Genomic DNA, 13,294 nt, shown 5'->3' on the forward strand with positions numbered 1-13,294 from the left:
ACCAGAACCAGGACCAGGACCAGAACCAGGACCAGGACCAGGACCAGGACCAGGACCAGGACCAGAACCAGGACCAGGACCAGAACCAGGACCAGGACCAGAACCAGGACCAGAACCAGGACCAGGACCTAATGCAGAACATGAGAAGCCGGGTTCTACCTGGAGCTAATCACGTTTTCATTCTAACAGACGTCCAAATGCGTCTTATTTTGAATTTCATTCTAACATTTATCAGTTTAACCAATAACACCTTCAAAATAAAGCCACAAATCGGCCCAGTTAAAGTTCCAGCTTTAACTGGTGGTTTTATTTCCACACAAAGAAGGAAAATGCAAATATAAAGTCCAACATTTTGCAGAAGATATTTAAAGCCACATTATAAAGGTGATAAAATGCTTTATGATGTAAGAAAATGAGGCTCTGATCAATTATTTTAAAACTGTTTCATCCTGTAACATATTTACTAAATGAAAACATGAGAAATAAAAATCTCCAATCAACTGGTTGCATAAAGCGAATCGTCAGCATGAAGAGTCTGTTCAGAAGCTCAGGATTATTTTGATCATATTTCAAGTCACAGCTTGCAGGAAGGTTACAAAGGGTCAAAATAAGTTCCTTCTGTAAAGGTACCAGTCAGGATTAGGAGATGAAATGGTAAAGTGATTCATGGTTTGTATGTTTTAGATTTACTGCACTAAAAAAGTAATGTAATTTTTTTTTTAAATAAAATATGTCTTTTACTTTGAAAGAATCTTTTTAAATTTCTGAAATTAATTTTGTTTTATCATTTTCCAAAAGATAAAATAGTGGAACATACAGAACTGACTGGAGAGTTGGTTGGATTTGTTTCAGTGAATAAAACAGCAGAACCAGACAGAGCTGAAGTCTGGATACATTCAGATATACAACATTAAAATAATTTGGAAACTGGTCAATCTCCAGATTTAATATTGTCTGTTCAGTGCAGGGGCCTCTGGCCCCCCTTGGCCCCTGTTTAGAACCGCCCATGGATGGATGGATGCAGCCAAATTAAATCAATCAAAAACTTTAAAAAGTTCAACTCTGGCCATAATTCATGAAGTCAGAGGAGTTTCTCCTGCTCTGACGTTTGCTTCAGATGTTTTTATGGAACTCTGGGTAAACTCCAGACATCAGGCTGGATGTTTTCCTCTGATGACTGCAGCGCCCGTCATACGGCCCAGACGAATACTAACGAGTCTGTTGGGCTGACGTGAAGTGACAGATCCGAGCCTCGGACTGCAGGAGACGCTCTGCTGACGTCAGAACAGAAACCCGAAGCGGAACGGCAGCCGCTTCTGGAAAAACACATTTAATAAAGAAATAAAAACCAGGAGTGAAGCAGCAGAACGAGGCGAACAGCAACGCCGTGTTCCCGTTTATGTGTCTGGGTGGGGGTGAAGGGGTGAGGAGCGCCCCCCTGCTCACCCAGCTGCAGCCCCCCCACTGTGAGAGCTAACAGCCTGCAGCCTCGCTTCATGCTAACACGCACCGCTAGCTAAAAACACAGCAGCTGTTCCACCGGTCGGACCACCTCCCTCCCTGCAGCCAGCTGAGAATCTGTTCTGAACAGATTCAGTTATTACATCTGGAAACTAGAGACCAGGCTGACCTCTGACCTGAACCTTCAGAGCCTCAAAGACGGTTCCAAAGTCGGCCTTCTATCACCTGAAGAACATTTTCAGATTAGAGACCCAATGAGATCAGTGTGTTGATCTTTAGTGGCTTTGATTCCTGCAGCAGCGTCTTCATTAACCACTGATGATAGATCTGACTAAAAATAAGAAAAATAAAAACAAAAAAAAATCCATAATTCATCTGCAGCTGATCCAGAAGCTGCTGCTGGAGTTCTGAGTAAAACCAGGAAGATGGAGACGACACCCACTTCTACATTCCTTCACTGAAAGAAGAGACTTTAAACCTGCTGGTAGTTTATAAATCACTGAACGGCTTCAGGATCTGCTGCTGATGTATCAACCTTCGGACCTCTCAGGTTCTGGTTCTGCTCTTCGTCAGAACCAGAACCAAACCTGGAGCAGCAGCATTCAGCTTCTATCCAACACAAATCTGGAGCAAACCTCCAGAAAACTGAAAAACAGCTGAAACACTGAGATTCTTTAAATCCAGACTAAAACCCTCCTCTTGTCCAAACATTTATAACTCCATCCTCACCCTGACGCTGCGTTTAGGGGTCAGAGGTCAACAGGAGGCTCTGTTTTCAGAACTGCACTATAAATATCACAGATGTTTTAATCAGTTTTGTCAAATTAGCATCAATCAAAAATAATTTGCTCAGTTTATTTAAAATGTCATGAGTGAAACGTCTTTCTATTTTAATTTAAATCTTCACACCTGTGAGGATTTTTCTGGAGAAGTCTCAGCTGAAAACGGACCTCTGGATGAAAACTCTCTAATCCGTTTATTTCATAATCATCTAAATGACTTTAAATCCCAGACTGGTTTCCAGCAGCAGCCTCATAATGAAAGGGTCATTTATTCGCCTCATTCTGGACTCGGCTGTAATCTCATTTCCTTCAGGATCTCAGGTGGATGTCGTCTTTATTGCTGCCTGAAGCGGGAACCCGGCCAGACCGGGTCCGCTCGGCGTTTCCTCCACGTTGTTTGGGGATTAAAGACGAAACCATCAGAGAACAGGAAATAGAGCGGCTTTCTGCACATCAGCAGCCGGAGACCTGGGAGCCTGCAGCACCAGCAGCCCGGTGCAGCAGGCAGCCTGGTGCAGCAGGCAGCCCGGTGCAGCAGGCAGCCCGGTGCAGCAGGCAGCCCGGTGCAGCAGGCAGCCCGGTGCAGCAGGCAGCCCGGTGCAGCAGGCAGCCTGGTGCAGCAGGCAGCCCGGTGCAGCAGGCAGCCCGGTGCAGCAGGCAGCCCGGTGCAGCAGGCAGCCCGGTGCAGCAGGCAGCCTGGTGCATGCAGGACGCAGCATTCAGCCCGCTGCATGCTGGACGCAGCATTCAGCCCGCTGCATGCTGGACGCAGCATTCAGCCCGCTGCATGCTGGACGCAGCATTCAGCCCGCTGCATGCTGCCGCAGCTCCGGGGAAGACGCTGCGACTGAGAAGAAGACATTACTTATTCATCAGAGATGCGTGACTGTGGGACGGCTGCTGGGCCCGCGGGGCGCCTGTGATGATGATGAAGGCCGGAGGATTTTAATAACGCTGCAATGTGATCTGACACAAGACAAAGGAAGAAAAATGGCGAAACCTCATGAAACGACGGCGTTTAGAGGGGAAAAATGTCGCTTTCACGGATAATGGAGGTTTAAATCTAAAGAGTGAAAAACCTCCAGCAGCCGCCTGAAGACAAAACGTTTAATTATCGACCAGAATCCGACTTAAACCTGAGATTAACGGCTTCCTGAAGGTACAGAGCAAACCAGCCTCACAGTTCCATCAATCAGAAACCAGTATCACCAGTTTAAATGGACTGGGAATGAGCTGCTTACTGGTACCCATCTACACTACTGCTGCATGGTTATAATGCAAACTTATGATCCAGTCACTGGATCTAATGTGCCTATAATGCAAAGAGATACTTGGACTAGACTAAACATTATCTGGCTGCGACATTAGCCTGATTTTATGCCTCTAATTAACTCAGTGAAGCTCATTTACTGCAGCAGAAAATGATTTTAGTTCAACACTAAAGGGAAATTAAATCTCATAACTCATATGACAACGTTTCCAGCTGCTAACAGAAGATGAGACGATATTCCACATCCTGGATCTCACCATCAGCTGTTGCCAGCTCTGCTAATCCACCTCCTTTGCTTTTGCTGCTCCTCTTTAAATCCAGTCCAGAAAATGAAAAGATGCATAAAATCTAAAGTGTGTTCAGCAGCCTGACAAACAACCAGCTAATAACTTTATATATTTTAATTATTCTGCAAAGAGAAAAGGGTGAAACGTGACGATATTCTGCTCAATAAAAACTTCAACACCAACTATTCATTTTAGCTTATGTTTAAAATGTATCATGAAGTTGAGTTATTGCTACAAAACGTTTCACTCAGTCCAGCTAAAAGGCACCAAGTCCCTCCATCTCACACTCAATCAATCAATTTTAATCAATATTCATCAAAGTGAAGGCGCCAAGAGAGGCAAGATATTTACTACTGTACAGCCTCAATAGAACCACGAGTTAAAAATATCCGAGCTTCTCTTGATGATTTTCTGAGACAATGATCCAAAAACATCAATAAATCATTTTGTTGTAAATGATTTATTGAATCTACAAACAGCATGAATCCCTGTTGTTTAAACTCAGAACTGCCTCTTCCTGCCCTCTGATTGGCTGGAAAAGCCTCTCTTATGATCTGTATTCATGTGAAGTGTTCAGAACCGGCGGCGGGCCTCCGCCAGGCGCTCTGCTATCTGCTTGGAGAGCTTCCAGCTGAGAGGAAATGAAGAAAGTCTGCGGGGGGCGGCGGGTCTGCCGGCAGATAAACGCCCATTAGGTTGTTCCGACACGCCGCCGCCGCTGCGCTCACTCAGCGTTTTCCTGCAGCAGCAGCAGCAGCAGGTCTGACCTTCACACACCGACCCGACCCGGTCCGGGAGCCGGCAGGTGTTTGAGACAGAACCAACATGGACGAGGGTTTAACAGAGAAATGTGGAAGTAGAATAAATAGCTGATGATTTATTGGCACTTGAGGGCATGAAATGATTATTCCTCATGACTAAATAATCTAAATCTCATTTTCTTGATGAATTGATGGTTTTAACCGAAAACATTTCGTTTCACCAACAGATGCAAACTGTGACGTCTGGTATTGATGGCCATCCAGATTTTACCTCATATTTCATTCAACATGTATAAACTGATGAATAAATGAATCGTTGCATCTGTTTCTCCCCATTAAGTTTAATGAATCCAAGAAATATTCCAATAAAAACCCGGAAAACATTCAAGAAATTTTTAATCAATCAATGTAACAACTAAAATAAATCAGATTATTATCCTCCGAGGAAAGAAAGCAGATGTTTGAAGAACATTTTGATTCTGCTGTTTTGGTGTTTTTGGTCTTTAAACAGACCACAGATCTTCCTCATCCTCCTCATCCTCCTCCAGCAGCTGATCGATGGTTTAATGAGACTGTTATCAATCAGCCCTGGTGGATGGATTAACGCCACTTTGCCCCTAATGGCTGCTCCTAAATCACCGCCGTCAGGCAGAACTGAACCACAGGGGGCGCTGTGGTTCCCGACCGCCAGAACAAAACGTCCAACTTGTGGAAATGCATCTAACAAACACCTGGTCTGATCCTCAGGTAGATCAGCTGGGAAGAGGAGCTCCTCTACAAAATGATGACTAAGTAAAGTTATTGACTCCAAGAAGGTCAGAAGAGCAGCAGGAGAAAGAAGCTGCTGAAGTGAGCAGATATTTCCAAACAGAGAGAAACATCATGAAAATAACAGTAATCGTCCTCCAGTCCATCTGTATTTCACACCTGAAAACTCCCACAAAACTGACATGATCAGTTAATCAATGCATTTGATCAGCAGAATCCAGCTGCTGCTTCTCCTCTTATATTGTAATGAAGCAGCAAAGGCTGAACTTAGATTCCATCCCAGTTTATCCTGATGCACAGAAGTGATTTCGTGATGCGTTCATGAAGCTGGGAAATAAGCCGTGAATGAACCAACAGTTGTTTGTTCCTCAGAGAAATATCTGCTGATGACTGGGGCCAAACTGGGCCTACAGCAGCTGGAGGCCCGGCAGCCTGAGAGCTGCAGACGCTCTGCATCCAGAGCGATTATCAGTCAGCGGCGCGTCGGTCAGCGGCGCTGCCAGGTCCAGATCCGCTTACTGGGACAGAGAGTGAGAGGCAGACTGTGGTAAGCCTGAATGAGACGGAGAAATCCTATTAGACGGACCTGTGTGTGTCTGCAGCTGCTTTCTGTTAGATCACACACACACACACACACACACACACACACACACACACGCTGGGGGAAAACTTCCCGATTCCCAACTCATGTTTCTTTATAGCTGCAGACGCATCAGCAACCAGATCCAGAGGAAAACAGGAGTCTGATCCAGGAGGGAAGCTTCAGACTGAGGCCGCCATCGCCTTCGTCTGATTGGACGAAAGGAGTTCCTACTGGGACGGCGGGACACCTTGGACTAGGACGATGCTGGACGATAAATCATCCCAGAATTTATTAAGATAAACGATAATATTGTTGTATTGAGATTATTTTCTAATAATATCATGAAAATGGCAAAATAATGCAAGATCACATTCTCAAAGATCAACATTGGAACCAGAGAACATTTTAAATAACCAAAATAAATAAAAACAACAAAAAATTAATCATGGACTCTCTGTAAACAAAATTGTTCTAGAATAAAAGGAACAAGTTGAGACCAAAACACCAGTTGGGGTAATTAATCAAGATTACCCCAAGGGGAGAAGCTTTATGCATGTTGGTGTTCCCGCTAAATCCTGAATATGCCCTATTTGGGTCGTCTTGGCCCTTTTATCGCAGCCTGTGGGGTTTTTCCTGTCTGGGAACGAGAATAAAACCTGCTGAATGTAACAGGTAGCCAATCAGAAAGCGCGGTGACGTCAGAACAGAGGGGAATCCCAAACAGCTGACATATTGCGCAACTGAGAGCCCGGTGGATATCAGAGATGATATGTGGAAATGTTTATTATTAAATCTAAAGGTCATTATTATGTTCATTCAGTTAAAAATGTTAGCTATGAAAACACATATTCACCTCCAAATCATAGTGCAGCAAATAGAGCGGCTGCTCCCGTCGTCTTTCATCCACTGCCTTTTCTTTTTGTTACGTCTTTTATCTCTTAAAATGACTCCACAAACTATCACTGTTGCTTCTACATCGTCATCCGTGTTTGCTTATTCTAAATTCCCGCTATGTTGGGGGTTTTACTGGATTATCCTCTAGAATCGGGATGTTCGTGACTGGAATCGGTTCGTGTTGCTCCTGCCTTGGACACACAAACCGATCGAACCTGTTGGACTTTTATCAGCTTTGTGGTCACAGAGGTTTGGAGACTTAAGACTCACAAGCTCTACTCATCTCCTCTCGACCGCTGCCCAAACGCTCTGACTCTGGTCGCAATGGTAACGTTTATATATCCCTTCAAAATAAGATACAGATGTGCCACAAAAACGAACATTTTACTTTCGTGAAAACTTTAACTCACGATACTGACTAACGGAGCCCTGAACTTGTTTCTCTGCAACGAGACGGTCCCATCTGGGGGTGATCGGACACAATGAGACCCGAAGTGTTGCTTATATCCGCAGCCTGTTTGGTCTCTACGTGGCAAAGCAGCTTGAAGCTTCATTGCCTCATTAGCAGCCGGTCGCCGCATGTTATGCAGAGCGGCTTGTAATGTGGGAGTCACCTACCGGTCCGGGATAAATCCATTCTCCTGTCTCTTCTCTGGGCCTTTTCCCCTTTGCAAAGAAACTTTCCAAAGACATCTGATCTGTTTCTTACTCATTTTGCTGTTTGTGGGCTCAGTGTTGGCGCGCAAGCAACCGAGAGAATCCGGTTAAAGGATTTTCAAAACAAAAGATCCTCCAGACTCAGATAATACATAAAACGGAAATATTTAATTATTTGTTGCACGGCCCGGTACCAATTGGTCCGCGGGCCGGGGGTTGGGGACCACTGGCTTAAATGGAGAGAGTGCGCCCTCGCCTGTTGAGAAAGGTGTATTTAATGTTAAACTTACCTTCCCCAATGGAATATATACTAGTCAGCCCCAATGGCTGTTTCACTAACGGTTTAGCCGAAATGCTTCCTGGGTAAAAATCAAGACATAGCTAGTAACCTCCAGTAGTTAGTTACCTCCGGTAGTTAGTCACCTCCGGTAGTTGGTTACCTCCGGTAGTTGGTTACCTCCAGTAGTTGGTTACCTCCAGCAGTTAGTCACCTCCGGTAGTTAGTCACCTCCGGTAGTTAGTCACCTCCGGTAGTTGGTTACCTCCAGCAGTTAGTCACCTCCAGCAGTTGGTTACCTCCAGTAGTTGGTTACCTCCGGTAGTTAGTCACCTCCGGTAGTTAGTCACCTCCGGTAGTTAGTCACCTCCGGTAGTTGGTTACCTCCAGCAGTTAGTCACCTCCAGCAGTTAGTCACCTCCAGTAGTTGGTTACCTCCAGTAGTTGGTTACCTCCAGTAGTTGGTTACCTCCAGCAGTTAGTCACCTCCGGTAGTTAGTCACCTCCGGTAGTTAGTCACCTCCGGTAGTTGGTTACCTCCAGCAGTTAGTCACCTCCAGCAGTTAGTCACCTCCAGTAGTTGGTTACCTCCAGTAGTTGGTTACCTCCAGTAGTTGGTTACCTCCGGTAGTTAGTCACCTCCAGTAGTTGGTTACCTCCGGTAGTTGGTTACCTCCAGTAGTTGGTTACCTCCGGTAGTTAGTCACCTCCGGTAGTTGGTCACCTCCAGTAGTTGGTTACCTCCGGTAGTTAGTCACCTTCAGTAGTTGGTTACCTCCGGTAGTTAGTCACCTCCGGTAGTTAGTCACCTCCAGTAGTTAGTCACCTCCGGTAGTTAGTCACCTCCAGTAGTTGGTTACCTCCGGTAGTTGGTTACCTCCGGTAGTTGGTTACCTCCAGTAGTTGGTTACCTCCAGTAGTTAGTCACCTCCGGTAGTTAGTCACCTCCAGTAGTTGGTTACCTCCGGTAGTTGGTTACCTCCGGTAGTTGGTTACCTCCAGTAGTTGGTTACCTCCGGTAGTTAGTCACCTCCGGAGGTTCTGTGTGCTTCATTTCTCCGTTTCGTCGTCTTCAGGCTCCTCCATCAGCCTGACATCCGCAGATGAAGCCGGCGTTCCTCGGATCCCGCCTCCCCGTCACATCCATCGCCCTCCGGTCCCGATCCCGCGCTGACAAATCTGCGGGTTCGGAGAAACCTCCTCCATTTGTAACTGGCTGACTCTCTTCATCAGCAGACCGTCCTCTTCATCACATCGCTCCTGTCCGCAGGACGGCCGCCCCAGGAATCTGACAGGTTCGGCCCGGTTCTTCAGTCTCAGCCTGAAGTCCACATTTATTTTAATGACGCAACGTTAATCTTTTAAATTCCCTCATAAATATCCGGCTTCTGCCTTTAAAATGAGCAGAGAGAGAAAACGGCTCAGACTGGAAGACGTTTCAGTTTAAACCTTCTGGGTTCTCAGTTTCCTACTCAAAATATTTTTTACCAACAGTTTTTCTAACATTCGTTCACTATTATTTATCAGGTTGAGCTTTGTGAATAAAACTATCGTGACACCGGTGGGGCCTCCAGGACCCGCTTCAGGCACCACTGCCTTACAGGACCACCAAGGTTCTGATTGTCACCAATTATTGATCTTTGTTTTGAAGAACAGATGCTGATGATCTGAACCGTATTTTAATGGTTTGGTGAGATTTTTCTGTTTATTTCACATCTGCTATTATCGTTTCCGCATCATCCGTCATATCAGCTGTGACTCAACCTGCAGAGCTGATGTTTGCATAAAACTGTTCAACGGAATCATGTTATTAACATGGAAAGAATAGAAACCAATTACATCATCACATTTCACTGTGATTTGTTTCGGTGAATCATCTGCAACACCCAGAGTTTCCATTAAAGCTACTTCAAACCTCAGATTTATCCATAAGAGCCACAACAGCGAATGAAAAGCAGCGACTCTGCAGGCTGCGGTGAAACAAACGCAGCTGCGGCGGCAGCAGCGGCACAGAGACGACCGTCTGATGACAGATGGAGAACAAACACACCACTGAACATACTTTAAGTAATCGCTGCCATCCAGTCACCAGGCATCATTACTTTTACTCAATTACAGTTAAACAAAACCAACAGCCATCAGTTAGCACATGCAGTCGCCCTTCATCACTGAGGAGGACGAGGAGTTCAGGGAACCCCGTCTGTCAGCAGGTTCAGCAGCCAGAGTCTCCATCACTATAAGCTTCACTGTGAAATCAGCATGGCCTCCTTTAACACACAGGTGCAGAAAATGCAGCACATCAACAATATTTAACAACATATTTAACAGATGTAGCAATATTTCATCAAATGATACAACATTAATTAGCTCCACTAGCATAAAAACTGAAAAATTCAGGGATTTAAATCAACATTTTAGGAAATGTATTCCAAGTATTAGTCTGAACCAAAAACACTTTATGCCTAATGTTACAACTTTGACTCAAAACTTCATCATCTGCTCCTCCTCCAGCTGCTGTGGCTCTGAGTCAAACCAACCTGTTCCCCTCCTGGCCTGTGGGGGCGCTGCACCAGGAAGCACTGAAGGAAACGACACGAAAACCACTGAGAGCAACTTCCTTATTCAACAAACTTAAACTAAGTACTAGCTTGGCGTTCACATGTGCATTCAAACCGAACCAGAGTTCACTTCAGCCGAACCCAGATGGAGGCTTGGAGAACCAGCGTTCACACATCCACAACCGAACCGGACTTTCTGGAGTCGGACTGAAGGAGACTGAGCAGAGCTGGTGTGAATGCAACCTAAAGCTGAGCAAGTGATCCAACATCGTAAACTTAAAACTAAAGGTTAACAAATGAAGAGAAAATATAAATAATTAGGATGTTAATAACTGTTATTTACCAGTAAGTAACATTTTACAAAAGCATATTCAAAGTTTGAGTTATAAATAAAAGAAGACCAGTTAATGAATGGGTTCCACATCTCTACTTTTATGTCTTAATACTGTTAAAATGTGTTTCAGGGTTAAGGAAGGGTTTGTCTGTTAAAGTTAGTTTCTGTTAACCGTCGTCTGGTTTCTGAACAGGAATCACCCAGCAGACAGTGACGTGTTCAGAGGTTTATCAGACATTTAACTGGGAATAAACCAGAAGCTAAATGTTCTGCTGAAAGTCAATCTGGGTCACTGAGGAGTTTCTGTCGGACTCAGCAGTTTTACATACTCTGCATATTTTCTACTTTAATTGTTTCTGTGTTAAACATAGATAAATGTAGATCTGGATCCTGAATGTTCTGATTTCAACCAGTGGGAACATCTGAATTCAGATTAGGAAGGTTTGGTTTCAGTTGGACACAATTCCTCTGGTTGCATGTGGCGACCTTCGCAGTAACGCAGGAGCTGCAGCCGCATGGCGGTCCGGGGTGTGCTGGGTTCCCTCCAGGGTTCCCAGCTGTCCCTCCAGCGTTCCCAGCAGTTCCCTCCAGCGTTCCCAGCAGTCCCCTCCAGCGTTCCCAGCAGTCCCCTCCAGCGTTCCCAGCAGTCCCCTCCAGCGTTCCCAGCAGTCCCCTCCAGCGTTCCCAGCAGTTCCCTCCAGCGTTCCCAGCAGTCCCCTCCAGCGTTCCCTGACAGGACGGGACACTCACCACTTTGTCCCATCCTGCCGCCTGATTGGCTGAGCCACGGCGCCAATCAACCCGTACTGAGCAGTTGGAAGTGATGACATCATCGCTGGACGATGCTTGAGTTGGAGCGCAGCCGGGACTCAGCGGCTCATCAGAACTCCAGAAGAACCAGAACTCCGTTTTCCATCTTTTATTTTAACATCCCAGCTTTCGTTGTCCACCTTTCACGTTTGTTCTGTTTGTTTTCTTCGTTTTTCCCAGAAAGCTGTTTCTTCCCCTCCTCCATCCCTTCTTTCCGCTCCTTCCCCTCCCCCCGCAGGCTTCTATTCATCCTCTGCCACATCCCCCTCCTCCCTCCATCTCCCTCCCTCCGTCCAGCTCCGCCCACCAGCCTCCTTCCTCCCAGATCCGCTGGCGGCGCTGCCTTTGTCTGTGTGGTTGTGATGAGCCGGGCTGGCAGCAGGCCCGCTTTACGGCGGATTTTCAGCCGGGTTTCCTCCTCGGAGGGCCCGGGGGCGCCGGCCGACCCGCTGCTGCAGACCTCGGCGCTCAGCCCCAGCACCACCAGCACGGCTACTGGTGAGAAAACAAGCAGCACTGGGAAATGCCCAGTTCATCCAGACAGTTCAGACACTCTGATCCAGATAAAAACCGACAGATTTTGGTCTCCAGGGTTTAATGTTCTATAAATTAAAAACAGTTAAATGTTTATCTGGTACCTGATCCATTCTGATTGGTGAATTCTGCTGACATCAGCAACTTTTACAACACAGAGAGACATTTTCTGCTCTGAGCAAAACTAGTTTATATACAACAAGCAAGCTTATTTTACAAAATCTACTTTGATTTTGTTTTAGGTCTTAATACCCAGAAAATCATCAAACTTACATAAAAATAGTGAAAATGTAGAAAATTATGCCATAAAATCACAAAGACTGTGGAGCTGCAGGCTGGTTTCAACACAGAAACACTTTCTTATTGAAACTAGTTCTCTGAAGTCCTCACCAACATCTCTGTTTCCATGTTAGGAGAATGAAAACTAGACGCTGTGGCTGTTCAAGGTGGTTTTAAGCAGCAGCAGCAGCTCCGAGGCGATGAAGGTCCAGAGCCTGAACGTTTCAGATCCGATGCCAGCAGGCGGAGGAGTCAGGAACCTTCCAGGAGGGAAAACCTCAGGCGTCTCCATGTAACCAAGGAAGACAAAGAGGCTTGTTCTGGGGAAAGCAGAGATCCGTCTGTGTGTTTCTACATCTGGGTCATCAGGTCGTTGCTGCAACATGTGCAAAGGGCTCAGCAGGGAACATTTCCAGAATACGTGGCGTCACCGATATGCTGCAGGATTTCATGATGCGTTCTCTAAGAATCTGTGCCAAACTATGCTAAGATGCAACATGCTACGCTACAGGGCCTTAGCTTACAACTACAGGTTATACCAAACGTTATGGGCACCGCTGATGGATTTTGGTTTGAAGTGATTTATTATACCGACATGTTTATTTGTTCTGGAGGGGATAAAAACGTTTGGACGCGGCTCAGGTAGCATTCTGACATGAATCTGATTGGACAGTCAGGGAAGATTACGGCGACGTTAACCAGAACTTCCAGCTCAAAGACTTCGAGCTCATCCTGACATATAAATGACCAAAATACCAGAGGAGACATTCAAACATTTAGGCTAATAAATATTTTTCCATCGAGCTGCACAGTGGCGCAGTTGGTAGAGCTGTTGCCTTGCAGCAAGAAGGTTCTGGGTTCGATTCCCGGTCTTTCTGCATGGAGTCTCCATGTTCTCCCTGTGCATGGTGGGTTTTCTCCAGGTACTCCAGTTTCCTCCCACAGTCCAAAAACATGACTGTCAGGTTAATTGGTCTGTCTAAATTGCCCCTAGGTGTGAGTGTGTGTGTGCCTGGTTGTGTGTCTCTGTGTTGCCCTG

The 13,294-nt window shown here is 45.8% G+C and overlaps 1 protein-coding gene and 1 long non-coding RNA gene across 4 annotated transcripts in view; one reads left to right on the top strand and one right to left on the bottom strand.

Moving 5' to 3' along the window:
• The window catches only part of LOC103462996 (serine/threonine-protein kinase BRSK2-like), a 118,726-nt gene that overhangs the window by 89,580 nt on the left and 15,852 nt on the right, over window positions 1–13,294 (bottom strand). The window lies entirely within an intron of this gene.
• On the top strand, window positions 8,516–10,710 carry LOC145551188 (uncharacterized). The gene is made up of 2 exons (XR_014087034.1): window positions 8,516–9,035; window positions 10,252–10,710. It is a non-coding gene; the product is annotated as an uncharacterized LOC145551188 (long non-coding RNA).

Source organism: Poecilia reticulata, chromosome 3 (genome assembly GCF_904066995.2).
Source record: "Poecilia reticulata chromosome 3, P_reticulata-male-v2, whole genome shotgun sequence".
Taxonomy (NCBI): Eukaryota; Metazoa; Chordata; class Actinopteri; order Cyprinodontiformes; family Poeciliidae; genus Poecilia; species Poecilia reticulata.